Genomic DNA, 13,935 nt, shown 5'->3' on the forward strand with positions numbered 1-13,935 from the left:
AGAGGTGACCATGGGCAAACTATTTCACTTCTCTCTGCCTCAGTTTCTTCATCTGTAAATGGCCATCATTACAGTGCCCACATCATAAAGGGATATTATAAGAATAATGTGAATATATAAATAATAATGCAACATCCTGGGAGAATTTGAGGCTTATAGAAAAGTTACATACAGAGAAGGACAGATTCCATATGTTTTCACTCCTAGGTGTATCCTGAGAAACTTAACAGAAGACCATGGGTGAAGGGAAGAAAAAAAAAATGGTTAGAGAGGGAGGGAGCCAAAACATAAGAGACTCCTAAAAACTGAGAACAAACTGAGGGTTTATGGGGGGTGGGAGGGAGGGGAAAGTGGGTGATGGGCATTAAGGAGGGCACCTGTTGGGATGAGCACTGGGGATTGTATGGAAACCAATTTGACAATAAATTTCATAATAAAAAATAAATAAATATAAAAATAAATAAATAAATAAATAAATAAATAAATAAATAAATAAATAAAAATAAAAACTATTAAAGGATTAAAAAAAAAAAAGAAAAGTTACAAAGGTAGAACACAGTTTCCACATACCCCCTCACCGGGTTTCCCCTAAAGTTATTCCCCATAAAGTTACCCCCACGACCGTGGTTTATCTATCAAAATAAGAAATCCCAAAGCTGGAATTTAACTTCAGACTTCATTCGGATGCCCCTGGCTGTTCCCGTGTTTCTGTTCCAGGGTCTAATCCCACATTTGTACTTGGGACATTCTTCACAAAATATCTAACATGTATGGGGCAAGGGTTCTTCTAAGTGCTTCTATATACCGGCTCATTTCGTTGTGACACTAACCCTATCGCAATGACTCTGTGAGATGGTTACTATTATTATCCCCCTTAGATAATGACATTGGGGCTTCAGAGGTTAAGTAACTTGCTCAACATTACACAGCTAGAAAGACCGAAATGAGACCAGCTGTGTCTGACTGCAAACTCTTTCTCCCAATGAGCAACAAGTACCGTCTCTCAGGATTTTTTTTTTTTAATGTTTATCTATTTTTGAGAGAGAGAGACAGAGCGCAAGCAGGGGAGGTGCAGAGAGAGGGAGACACAGAACCCAAAGCAGGCTCCAGGCTCTGAGCTGTCAGCACAGAGCCCAAAGCGGGGCTCAAACTCACAAACCATGAGACGATGACCTGAGCCGAAGTCGGACGCTCAGCCGACTGAGCCACCCAGGCGCCCCAGGAATATAAATTACCAAGAAGATCTTGGCAAAAGAAATCTGAATTGCAGTTTTTCACGATAACCTCTAAGATCCCCTGGGTCTTCCCACAACAAAATGGACTGAGCACCTACCCTGACCGGCCCTAAGAAACCACAAAGAACAGGCAGGGTTAAGACACTCAGGGAGCGTCCAGTCTGGATTGGCAGGGACACAAGTAATCAGGCCACCTCAGGACGGAGTGGAAAGGGAAGGGTGGACGGGGGATGCTAAGGGACACAGAGGAAGGGCACCTCACCCAGCGGGTGGTGCAGAATCCTGTAAGGTCCCTGTAAGAGGAGACGCACGAGCCGAGGCTCGAAGGCTGGTTGGGATTGGCCAGGCCACGCGGCGAAGAGGGGGTGAGTAACGAGAAGACATTCTTAGCGACAAGAACTGCACATGTGAAGCCTGGAAGCAGGAGAGAGCCTGGCCTGTCAAAGCTGGAAAACAGAGCCCACGGCAAGGAGAAGAGAAATAATATCGGGGAGAAGCAAGGCCAGGCCCCAGAGGGCCTTCTTCATTCCTGGTGTCGCTCCAGGTTACGACAGGCTATACCGCAGCCACACACAACCCCAAAGCTCCGTGGGCTTCAGTGTAACCAAGACTTATTTCTCACTCGTGTAAAGTCCAATGGGAGGAGGGAAGCCCCCCCACCAACTCTGTAACTACAGCTTCTGGAACATGGGCCTGGGAGGCCCCTTGCAGAAGAGAGAAGAGGCATCCTAAGCGTGTTGCTCTTAACTCCCTGGGCCTGGAAAGGACACGTTGCTTCCCCTCACATTTCACGCGACCCCCACCTTCACGGCGAGCAAAGGTGGTCTGTGTGCCAGCAAGACGCGATGCCACGGGAAACAAAGTACTGTGTCCACCCCACCACGATAAGGAATTCGAAACTTCTCCCGTGCGCTCAAAGTTTTAAGCACGAGAATCGCATGGTCCAGTTGGCATTTTGGGGAAGCTCGCTCTGGCTGTAAGGTCAAGAAGACAGAAGAGGGAGGGATGACAGGAAGCAAGGGGACTAGGACAACTGCCGTATCCTGAGCAAGCCGGGAGGGTGACAGAGCAGGGACTGTGGCAATACACACAGAACTGGATGGGTTTAAGAGCTTTGTCAGAGGTAGAGTTGACAGAATTCCAGGAGTGGGAGGTGGCGGAAAAATGGGTAGAGGATTAAGAGAAAAGGGAGTTAAGGAGGGGCCCAAATTTCTGACCTGGACAGCTGGTGGCCGTGGCCGGAAGAGTCCCGGGCACTGAGGCAGGGAGAACGAGTCTGTAAAAACGGGCAAAGATAGAACCTGGGGGGTGGGGAGGGGCACGTGTGGAGCCACAGGGGCAGGATGGGAGGGTGAAGCCTGATTCTCGGCAAAGGGAAGTCAGGCAAAGTGCCTAAAACTGAAAAAATCAAATACAGGATCAATATAACCATATTCTTTGGTGATATCAAAAACACAAATGAAAAAAATCAGCCAAAAGCGTTTCATGCGTCTGCCTCTAGCGAGTAAAAAAAAAACAACACAAGGAAATGATGGAAGACTGCCACTTTCCATAACAAATTTTGTAGAACTACAACTCTTTAAATAAACTATGTACATATATATTTGATTACAAAAAATGAGTGTTTCTTTAAAAAAAAGACAAGACTGGGGCGCCTGGGTGGCTTAGTTGGTTGAGCATCCAACTTCGGCTCAGGTCATGATCTCACGGTCTGTGGGTTTGAGCCCCACGTCCGGCTCTGTGCTAACAGCTCAGAGCCTGGAGCCTGCTTCAGATTCTGTGTCTCCTCTCTCTCTCTGCCCCTCCCCCACTCATTCTCTCCCTCTCTCTCTCTCTCCCTCCCTCCCTCTCTCTCTCTCTCTCTCAAAAATAAACATTAAAAATTAAAAAAAAAAAAAAGACTGGCTGCTGCAGGGTGTTGCTACCTTCAAGAGGTGTCCTTCACCACTTTGCACAAAGGGGTGTCCACCAGGATTTCAAAATTTTTAAAAAAATTTTTAACATTTATTTATTTTTGAGAGACAGAAGAGACAGAGCACAAACGGGGGAGGCGCAGAAAGAGAGAGGGAGACAGAAGCCAAAGCAGGCTCCAGGCTCTGAGCTGTCAGCACAGAGCCCAACGAACCATGAGATCATGACCTGAGCCGAAGTCAGACACTTAATCGACTGAGCCACCCAGGTGCCCCTGTCCACCAGGATTTCAAAGGGCAACATGCTGGGGAGGGGGCTCTTCCTACTTCCTGCCATATGTCATCATTCATACTGTGACCCTGAACTTGATTCTCAGAAAAATCAGAGAGGGCTTTCTAAGGAAGACCATGTTTGACCCGGCTCCTGAGAAGTCACAGAATTTCCAAAAGGAAGGAGCACTTCAGGTGGGTGTTAAAGGTGAAAGCCTGGCAGACAGAGAGAGAGATGTTCTGGAATGACAGTAGCTCTGTTTGGCGGCCCAGAAGGCAGATGCAGTGCTCTGGGATGGGGACAGAACAATTAGGTGGCTAATGGCACTGTTTGGGGCAGGGTACTCACAAAATGAGGTCCGTGGGCCACCTGCATCAGGGTCCTAAATATCACTCAGTGCTTCCATCTTCAGGAGGGGGAATCTGCATTATAGTATGTTTTCTGGGTGAATCCTGCACACCACTAAAATTTGAGAAACACTGGTCGAGCGGGAGGAGATAACATCTTGAAATAAAATAGTAACAGTTTGAATGGAAAGGAGGAAACAGTCATCAGACCGAGGGCCTCTCGGATCCAGGACTGGCCTCTGCCAGCAGTCAGGGCACATGGCCCCACTGCCTAAAGAAGTGTCCATGATAGGGAGCCAGCAACACCCCACACTTCCTGCCCACCACCTCCCCCCATCGCTGCCTCGTAAAAGGACCTCCACTCCATACGATACGGCGTGAAAAGTACTGACCTCCAGTCTCAGCTTTTCCACTATGTGTGTGTTTTAACAAGTCATTTCATTGCTTGGGTCTCAGTTTCCTCAACCGTAAAATGGGGTGGTTAGACTAGATTACCTCCAAGGCCACCTCAAATCTAACCTCCTGAAAACAACAATGGATGATATTCAGAATCTAAGAGAACTCCTGAAAAAAAAAACAAAAAACAAAAAATAAGAACCCCAATAGAAAAATTGGCCAAGAATATGAACAGGCAACTTATAAAAGAAGAAACTCAAAAAACTAACAAGCATATAAAGAGGTGTTCACGCTCGTTAATAATCAGAAAAATGCAAATTAGAACAATGGACTTCATACTTATTAGATTGGCAAAAAATGGAAAGCTGGATCACGTCTCGTTTGGCAGGGATGTGGGGCTACGGGGACCCTGGTGCGCCGCTGAAGGAGCACAGTCGGGTAGAGACAGCCTGGAGAGCAATCTGGAACTACTTAAGCCAAATTAAGCATATGCCTCCCTGTGACCTAGCAAGTCTGCCCAGGCCCCTGTGTGTCGCCCACAGAAACGATCACACAGGCCTGTGATGGAACCCACATGAGGACATCAAGTGCAGGAGGCTGGATGAGTGAGCAGGTAAAATTTATAGAGTGCTACAGAATGGCACAAGCAACGGACTAGCTGTCCGTTTGGCAACACAGCTGGATCTTGAAAACAATGCTGAGTGGAAAAATAAGGGGGGGGACCCTAACAATACTCTATAACCCTGAGAGCACACAAGTCCTTACAATGTCCCACAAGGCCCTACATGATCTTCCTCCCCCTCCCCCCACACTCCCTCTACCTCCCTGACAGCACCCCTGTCCCCAGTGCTCACTCTGGCCCAGCCTCACCAGCCACCCTGCTGTAGTCAACACATGCAGGGTGGTGATGCTGCTACAGGACCTTTGCACTGGCTACTCCCTCCATCTAGAATCATAAGCATTCAAAATCCTCTACGCGCATGCGCACTCACACACGCGCGCACACACACACACACACACACACACACCCCCTTGGTCCCCCTTACTCAGCTCTACTTCTACCTCAGACAACAATCAAATGTAATAAGTGAAAGGTAGTAAGTACCATCTCCCCACTCCCACCTTTTACTATGCGAGTGAGAATTTTTGCCTGTTTTGTTCACTGATGTCCCCCAAGGCCTAGAACAGAGCCTACCATAAAAGAGGCACTTAATACATTTTGTTGACTAATTGAATGATTACAACACCATACCACTCACACACACGTCAAATGCAATTTTAAACACATTCATTGGGGCCCCTGGGTGGCTCAGTCGGTTAAGCATCCAATTCTTGATTTTGGCTCACGTCGTGATCTCACGGGGCATTACTTGAGCCCCGCATCCCTGCTTGAGATTTTCTCTCTCTCCCTCTCTCTCTCTCTGCCTCTCCCCAACTTGCACTCTCTCTCAGAATAAATAACATTTAAAAACAAAATAGATAAATACATTCAATGAATATCATTCAATGAATGGTGAGAATGAGGGTTAAAGGATATTAAATTTATTTTTTTTAATGTTTGTTTTTGAGAGAGAGAGAGAGCATGAGCAGGGGAGGGGCAGAGAGAGAGAGGGAGACACAGAATCTGAAGCAGGTTCCAGGCTCCGAGCTGTTAGCACAGAACCCGACACGGGGCTCAAACTCACAAACTATGAGATCGTGACCTGAACCCAAATTGGACACTTAACCGACTGAGCCACCCAGGCGCCCCAAGGATATTAAATTTAAAAAGGGAAGGGCTTAGCATGGAAAGACGATGAGAAGGTGCCATTTAGTGAGGAGTATGGGTAATTTAGGCTTGTGTAATTGAGATTAACACAGGGAGGTGACATCACTGTCCACTCACCCTCCCCTCTGCCCATCAGCACATCTGTTGAGAGTTCCCCTTCCTGCCAGATCTTTGCCTGAAAAAACCAAGCCCTGGCTGTAGGGAAGGGCCCTCTGTTCCATCTACACAGCTGCCGTCTCTGAGATTTCAAGGTCACAACAGAGCTGAGGATACCTCGTGGGCAACAGTGCACACAACCCCACCCCCACCCCCGGCTCCTCAGTTTCCCCAAACAAAAGCTCCGCCCGAGGAGGAGGGGACTGGGCTCCACCCAGAATGGTACCTCAGACTGTAGAGCGAGTTCCAACTCACAAAGCCTTTCTGCAGCCTTGAAAGATCTTACTGTCCCATTGTATGAATACGAAAACTAAGGTTTAAAAAGGTTAGCAGTCATCCTATGTCACCTTGTTAGTGCCCGGCAGGACCGACATGTGCAGCGACCAGTTCTTCTTGACTCCGTGTTTTGTGTTTTCACTACCAATATCATCTGCCGCTCGGTGCAAAGAAGACGGCCCTGTTAGGGAAATCGACAAAATTAATTCTTCCAGATTTGATTTTGCATGATTCTGCCATCAGCTCTTTCCTGTTGCTAACCGCTCTTTGTCTCTAGGATTCAAATTCAAAACCTGTGGATTTGATACAGGCAGTGTGAAAGCTAATGTTAGAAAATAAGGCCAAACAGATCATCTATTACTATTAAGAATAAAGGATTTAAAAGGATTATCTGCTCTTTGCAAGCCGCCAGACGGGTGGAGACAGCACACTGGCAATCCACTCCGGCAATAAGTTCTGATATTGCTGGGGGGGGGGGGGGGGATTGAGGGAGGACCCAGTGGGAATCTGGGGTGATCTGAAGGCAGTGCTGGGTGATTGACAAGGATCAGATTAGGAAAGGGTGCAGCTAACTGGTTTCTTAAGCAGACCAATTATTTAGGCCAAGAGATTAATACTTAAGAACAATACAGTCTGGGGGCACCTGCATGGCTCAGTCGGTTGAGGCCTGACTTCAGCTCAGGTCTTGATCTCATGGTTCTTGGGTTTGAGCCCTGCGTCAGTCTCTGTACTGACAGCTCAGAACCTAGAACCTACTTTGGATTCTTTGTCTCCCTCTCTCTCTGCCCCTCCCCCCTTCATCCTCACTAACGCGTGCTCTGTCTCTCTCAAAAATAAATGAACATTAAAAACATTTTGGGGGGGGGCACCTGGGTGGCTCAGTCGGTTAAGCATCTGACTCCAGCTCAGGTCATGATCTCGCGGTCTGTGAGTTCGAGCCCCGAGTCGGGCTCTGTGCTGACAGTTCAGAGCCTGGAACCCACTTCAAATTCTGTGTCTCCCTGTTTCTCTGCCCCTCCCCCACTCATGCTCTGTCTCTCTCTCTCTCTCTCTCTCTCTCTCTCTCTCTCTGTCAAAAATAAATAAACATTAAAAAATTTTTTTAGTTAAAAAAAAACACAGTCTGGGGGCATCTGGGTGGTTCAGTTGGTTGAGCGTCCAACTTCAGCTCAGGTCATGATCTCATGGCTCATGAGTTCGAGCCCCAAATCAGGGCTCACTGCTACCAACGCAAAGCCTGCTTTGGATCCTGTGTCCCTCTCTCTCTCTCTGCCCCTTCTCCTGCTCACGTGCTTTCTCTCTCAAAAATAAATAAAACTTTTTTTTTAAAAAAAGAACAATACAGTCTGGTGTATGACTTGGGGTCTACTTGGATGCCCACTCACTGAAGTGACCATAGGCGCATTCCCAGTCAGCAAGGTGGATAAGAACAGGCCTGATCCTTTGATCTGGTCTCCCTCAGAAGCAGATCATGGCTTATAGTTCTTCACCTCACTGAACTTGGCCCATACACGTGGGTACACTTGGTGGGAGCTCTATAAACCTCTCACTGAAGGCCATGTGATTACGGCTTTACACTGAAGCCCTGAAACCTTGCAAGTCTCCTACTAGGAAGCCTCTTTGGGATTACCAGTTGTCAGTGAAAATCCGTTTAGGCTGATCTCGTCTCAAGCCCTCATCCCCACCCAACAAACAACACATAAAAAGAAATCAGCGTTAAGGATCACTGTTATCGAGGCATTGAGATATTTCCTCATGAGCTTCGTGGACCTTGAACACATTGTAATCTCTGTCACTCTCATTTTCCCTCAAGTTAAAATGGGGATTAAACTCGTGTGTGGTCCTAAAATTTAGAGATTATTTCTATGAGGAGCTAATACAACCCCTGGCACAAAATAAGCCTTTGAAAAATGGTACCTTCAGGGAAAGATAAGCCATCTTAGCCACCACCCCTCCCCTCCACCTTCATCCCAACCCCCCCATCCCCCCCACCCCACCCCTTATGGAAACCTTCCCTTTCAGATGGTACTCAGACAATCTAATGTTACCTGACACCTACCAGCTGCATGACCTTAAACAAGTCATTTGCTCTCTCCAGGCTTCAGTTTTGTCATTAATAAAAATAAAGGCCATGGACCAGAGGTATCCCTGCCACCTCCCAATTTTGATGTTTGTGATTATGAGTTTTAGTACAAAAGAGCTCCACGAGCAGCGAATTTTGATTTCTCTAAACCTTACAGATGGCTTGTGCATAGTTTTATTTAAGCTCAAAAGAGAAACAAACAAACAAAACAGTGTCTGGAGAATGAGACAGAACTCGGCCCTCAGACCTTGAAACCCAGGCAGAGATTCACGTAAGCAAACAAGAACACAAGATGCATTCAATTCACATAAACTGTGGTCATAGAAAACAAACCTCTCAGCCTGGAGATGGTAGGGAGTGCTTCAGCAAGGAAGAGACTTCTGAGCTGGGATTTCAAGGATGGAGGTCAGCGTAAAAACATTTCAAACAGAGGGAAGCATGTGCAAAGTCCCCAAGAGAGGCGAGGGCGTGACACATGGAAGGATTCAAAAGGGGAGAACACCATAGCTACAGTATAGACAAGAGTGCCGCAAAACAAAGTGCGAGAGACAGAAGAAAAGCCAGATCATGCAGGACCTTGAGGGCTATGGAAAGACAGGAAGTCACTGAAGGGCTGTAAGCCAAAGGCAGATATGACCAAGTGTGAATCTTTGAATTTTTTTAAATGTTTATTTATTTCTGAGACAGAGAGAGACAAAGCATGAGCAGGGGAGGGGCAGGGAGAGAGGGAGACACAGACTCCGAATCGGGCTCCAGGCTCCAGGCTCCTAGCCGTCAGCACGGATCCCGACGGGGGGCTCGAACCCACGAACTGCGAGATCATGAGCTGAGCCGAAGTCCGGCGCTTAATTGACTGAGCCACCCAGGCACCCCAAATGTAAATCCTTTAAAAAATGACTCTGGCTATGGCTGTCGTGAAGAAATCAAATTAGAAGCAGAAAGCAAGGATACAGGGAGACAACTGGGGGATACTGCAAGAGTCCGGATGAAGGAGGATCGTGGTTTCCTGGTGGCAGTGGGGATGGAGAGAAGTAGATGACCAGAGAGGCCCTTAGGAGGTAAAGACAGGGAATTGGCAAAGGACTGGATAAGACAGCGAGGGAGAGGGAGGTAGCAAGGATGAATTGCAGGGCTCGATGTCCACAACTGGCTGGACAGTCCGGTCCTAGAAGGGACGCTTAGAGTCACCGGAGCTGGGTTTTATTACCTTGAGATTCATACGGCAGCACAGGAGAGACGCCAGGCTGGCGATATGAGTGGACAGTTCCGCGGCATCTCAGTTGCAAATGTTGACACAGGATGCCTCGGTGAGCAGTCTGCTGAAGCCAGAGTTCCGTATGAGATTACCTGGAGAAAAGAGTGTCCAGGGAGAAGAGAGGCGGAAGCAAGCCCACGTTTAGATGAGTAAAAAGGGATGAACGGCAAGTGACTGAGAAGAATGAGAAGGAGGAAGAAAAACACAAAAGTCTTTTCTCAGACTCTGACAAATTGTTTTTCGTTGGCTCTGCTTTCACAAAGAAAACCTGAAAAAGCAAGCAAACAAACCGCCACAGCCAAAGGGAAAGATTAAAAATAAAGAAGCCCGGCTATTCCATGCATATAATGATTATTCCTCAGATTACCAAGAATTACCCCAAGAATTGCCAAAATTCTCACTTCTTAAGGAAGATTGTTTATTTATTTAGAAAGCCCATGCCATGCTTCCCTTTAGGCAGATTATACTTACCCATCAATTGACTTTGGCCTTGGCCGTATGACAATGGATGTAGGCAGATGTGATACACACGATGTCCAAGCAGAAACTTTAAATATGCTTTACAGATTGGCTCCGGCTCTCTGGAGTTTCTGTCCTTCACCATGAGAACAGCATGTTTCTTCAACTGGGATCCTGAGGTGAGAGGACACAAAGAGCAGAACATAACCCAGGGAAGCCCAGGAAAGGCAGCATTAATTCAGCCCTCAGATAACATGAGCCAGAAATTAAGTGTACGTGATTTTCAGCCACTGAGCTTTGGGAGCTATTTGTTACTGCAGCAAAAGAAGACTAATGCACTTGTCCACAGTGAGATTTCTTTACAATTAAATCTAATCATGTGTAACTCCAGTAGAAAGAGCAAAAGGACTCTCTTTGTCTAGAACATATTACATATCTGCCACTAATAAGCAAAGTACAGACTTTGTCTCATTGTAATCATCATGGCAATTATTTGCACCATGTTACATGAACAAACTGAGGCTCAGATCATTTAAGCCCATTTCCCACGATCGCAAAACTAGCGCATGGTGGAAATGGAACAAAAATTCGTCTGATTCCAAAAGCCTGTGCACTCTCCATGTTGCCATATTAAAGGATTTGCTAGAAAGCAGACCCAGATCTCCTGTGTGGGAAGCGAGAAAAAAGTGGGTGACCCATCCGGGTAGACTCAGGCCTACTCGCATCTGTGGGTACGTATGCTGCTGTTGAGCAAGCCCAGAGGAGCCAGCTAGAGGACATCTGTAACCCTGAATCTGAAATCTCACATTGCCACAAACTCCACCTTCCTCTCACCAGTGCTACCACCGCCGAGAAAATGGAAGCTATAAGGTGCAACTCGGAGCTCAAGTCAGATCACAATAAGCGTTGGGAAAAAAGGTTGCCTTTCATCTCGATCTATATAGCCACGTAACCCAAGTGACTTTTTTTAAAAGCTCACTATGATCTGGGGCGTCTGGGTGGCTCAGTCGGTTAAGCATCCAACTCTCGGTTTCAGTTCGGGTCAGGATCTCACGGTTTCATGGGTTCGAACCCCATGTTGGGCTCTGCACTGACAGTGTGGGGCCTGCTTGGCATTCTCTCTCTCTCTCTCTCTCTCTCTCTCTCTCTCTCTCTCTCTCTCAATCTCTCTCTCTCCACACCTTCCCCACTGGTGCTGCCTCTATCTCTCTCAAAATAAATAAGCTTTTAAAAAATATAAATAAAAGCTCACTATGATCAACCCTTACGAATTCAGCTTGGTTTTCCCACCTAATCCTTGGTGATGGAAATCACATCTGCCTTCCTGAATCTTGAGACAAAACTAAACCTTTAACATGTGAAGAACGAAAGATAAGCAAGATACATTAACCACTTATCAGTGTTGATTTATCCTTTGAGGAGTTTTGTGCTGTGCCTGAGATTTAACGTTGCCTTGTAGATTCCCTGATGGGAGCTGGTGGTGATAGCGAGGGTGGTGATGTGCCCTGGAAAGGCAGAAGCACTGAGGTTACACAAGGCTGGGTTTAAATCCTGCACTGCCTCTTACTAGCTCTGTGACCTTGGAAACTTGACTTTACCTCTCCGAACATCAGTTTCCATTTTGCAAAATGTGGGTGAAAATAGCTAATTCACTGAGTTGTCTGGCGATCAAGTGAGATGGTATGTTCACTTCGCTGCGGATCACTGGCCTCTGCCTCGAGCTGCAAAGAGACTCAGTGGCCAAGATGAGGTCTCTCAGAGCATCTTCTTCTGTTAGTTCTTCATGTCCCCTTTAATGGCCGTATCAGCCTCATCATAGGACAGACAACATTTTTCCAAGCTCCTTCCCCACATTACCTCTAACCTTACAACCTTGAAGCAGAACAAACTACATTACGCTCATTTTAGGGATCAGCAAACTGAGAGGTGAAATGGCTTGCCCCAGATTAGAGCCGGTCCTCCCGTCGCCCAAGCTGGTGCCTTTTCCACTCTCCACCCCACCTCCCGCTCCTGGCTGCTAAGCTGTGACCCCCTCCATTGTTTTCAATGAGATCTCTGAAGGGAAGAAAAAGAAATTTCCTATCAGGACCCCTCCAAAAATATTGATTGAAGTCTTGTTCACCAAAAACTACAAATTATTGTTGAGAGAAATTAAAGATCTAAATAAATGGAGATCTGTATTCATGGATCAGACAGCTCAATATCACTGAGGTAGAGATTGATCAGTAAATTCAGCAATCCAAAAAAAAAAAAAAAAAATCCCAGCAGGCTTTTTGCGGACAATGACAAGCTGGTCCTAATATTTGCAGAGAAATGCCAAGAACCTAGAGCACCCAAAACACAATTTGGAACACAGTCGGAGGACTTATACTTCCTAATTGCAGAACTTATCATAAAGCTACAGTAATCAAGACTGTGTGGTACTGACCATAAAGAGAAACATGTAAATCAATGCAATAAAACTGAGAGTCCAGAAATAATCCCTTACATTTTCAGCCAATTGATTTTCAACACACGCACCAAGGCAACTCAAAGGAGAAAAGATCATCTTTTTGAAATAGGGTACTGGAACATGTGGATATCCACCTGCAAAAAAAAAAAAAAAAAAAAAAAAAAATTATATCCCTACTCACACCATACTTAGAAATTAACTCAAAATTAATCAAAGCCTCATGTAAAAGCTAAAACTATAAAAGATTAAGAAGAAAATCTAAAATATCCTAAAATCTAGGGAAAAATCTGTATGACCTTGAATAGGCAAAGATTTCTTAGATAAGACAACAAAAGCACGATTCAAAAAAGAAAAAAAAAAAATGATTCAGTGGACTTAAACCCACATTACACCTCCTGGAATGAAAAAGACAGGTAATAACAAAGGTTAGTGAGGATGGAGAGAAACTGGAACCTTCATGAATTTCTGATGGAATTGCAAAATTTGCAGTTTCTCAAAAAGCTTAACATAAATTTACCATGCAAGCCAGGAAGTTCACTCCAAGAGCAATGGGAACATACATCCATACAACAGCTTGAACTTGAGTGCTCACAGCAGCATTGTTTATAAAAGTCCCAAAGTGGAAACAATCCAAACCTCAGTCAACTGAGTATGGATAAATAAAATGTAGCATATCCATACAATGTAACACTATTTAGCAATAAAAAGGAACAAAATACCAGGGTGCCTGGGTGGTTCCCACCTTGAGTGTCCAACTCTTGATTTCTGCCCAGGTCATTATTCATGGGCTCTGGCTCCACGCGGAGTGTGGAGCCTGCTTAAGATTCTCTCCCTCTGCCCCTCTCCCCTACTCGCATTCTCTCTCCCTCTAAAATAAACGTTTTTAATGTTTATTTATTTTTGAGAGAGAGAGCAGGAGCAGGAGAGGGGCAGAGAGAGAGAGGGAGACACATAATCCGAAGTGGGTTCCAGGCTCTGAGCCGTCAGCACAGAGTCTGACGCGGGGCTCGAACCCATGAACCGTGAGATCATGACCTGAGCCGAAGTCGGACACAACCGACTGAGCCACCCAGGCGCCCCTATTTAAAAAAATAAAATTTCTTTAAAAAAGGAAAAAAATACTGACACAGGCCACAACTTGGATGAACCTCGGAATTGCTATGCTAAAGTAAAAAAAAGCCAGACACAAAAGACTACGTATCGTATGACTCCATTCACGTGAAATGTCCAGAAAAGGCAAAACTACAGAGGTAGAATGCAACTTTGCGGTTGCCTGGATGTGAACTGGGCACAGGAACTGACTGCAAACAGGCACCAAGGATCTTTC

The sequence above is a fragment of the Lynx rufus genome, unplaced genomic scaffold (genome assembly GCF_022079265.1).
Source record: "Lynx rufus isolate CCGP_SWC_20201006 ecotype Redwood Valley unplaced genomic scaffold, mLynRuf1.p SCAF_15, whole genome shotgun sequence".
In the NCBI taxonomy this organism is placed as follows: domain Eukaryota; kingdom Metazoa; phylum Chordata; class Mammalia; order Carnivora; family Felidae; genus Lynx; species Lynx rufus.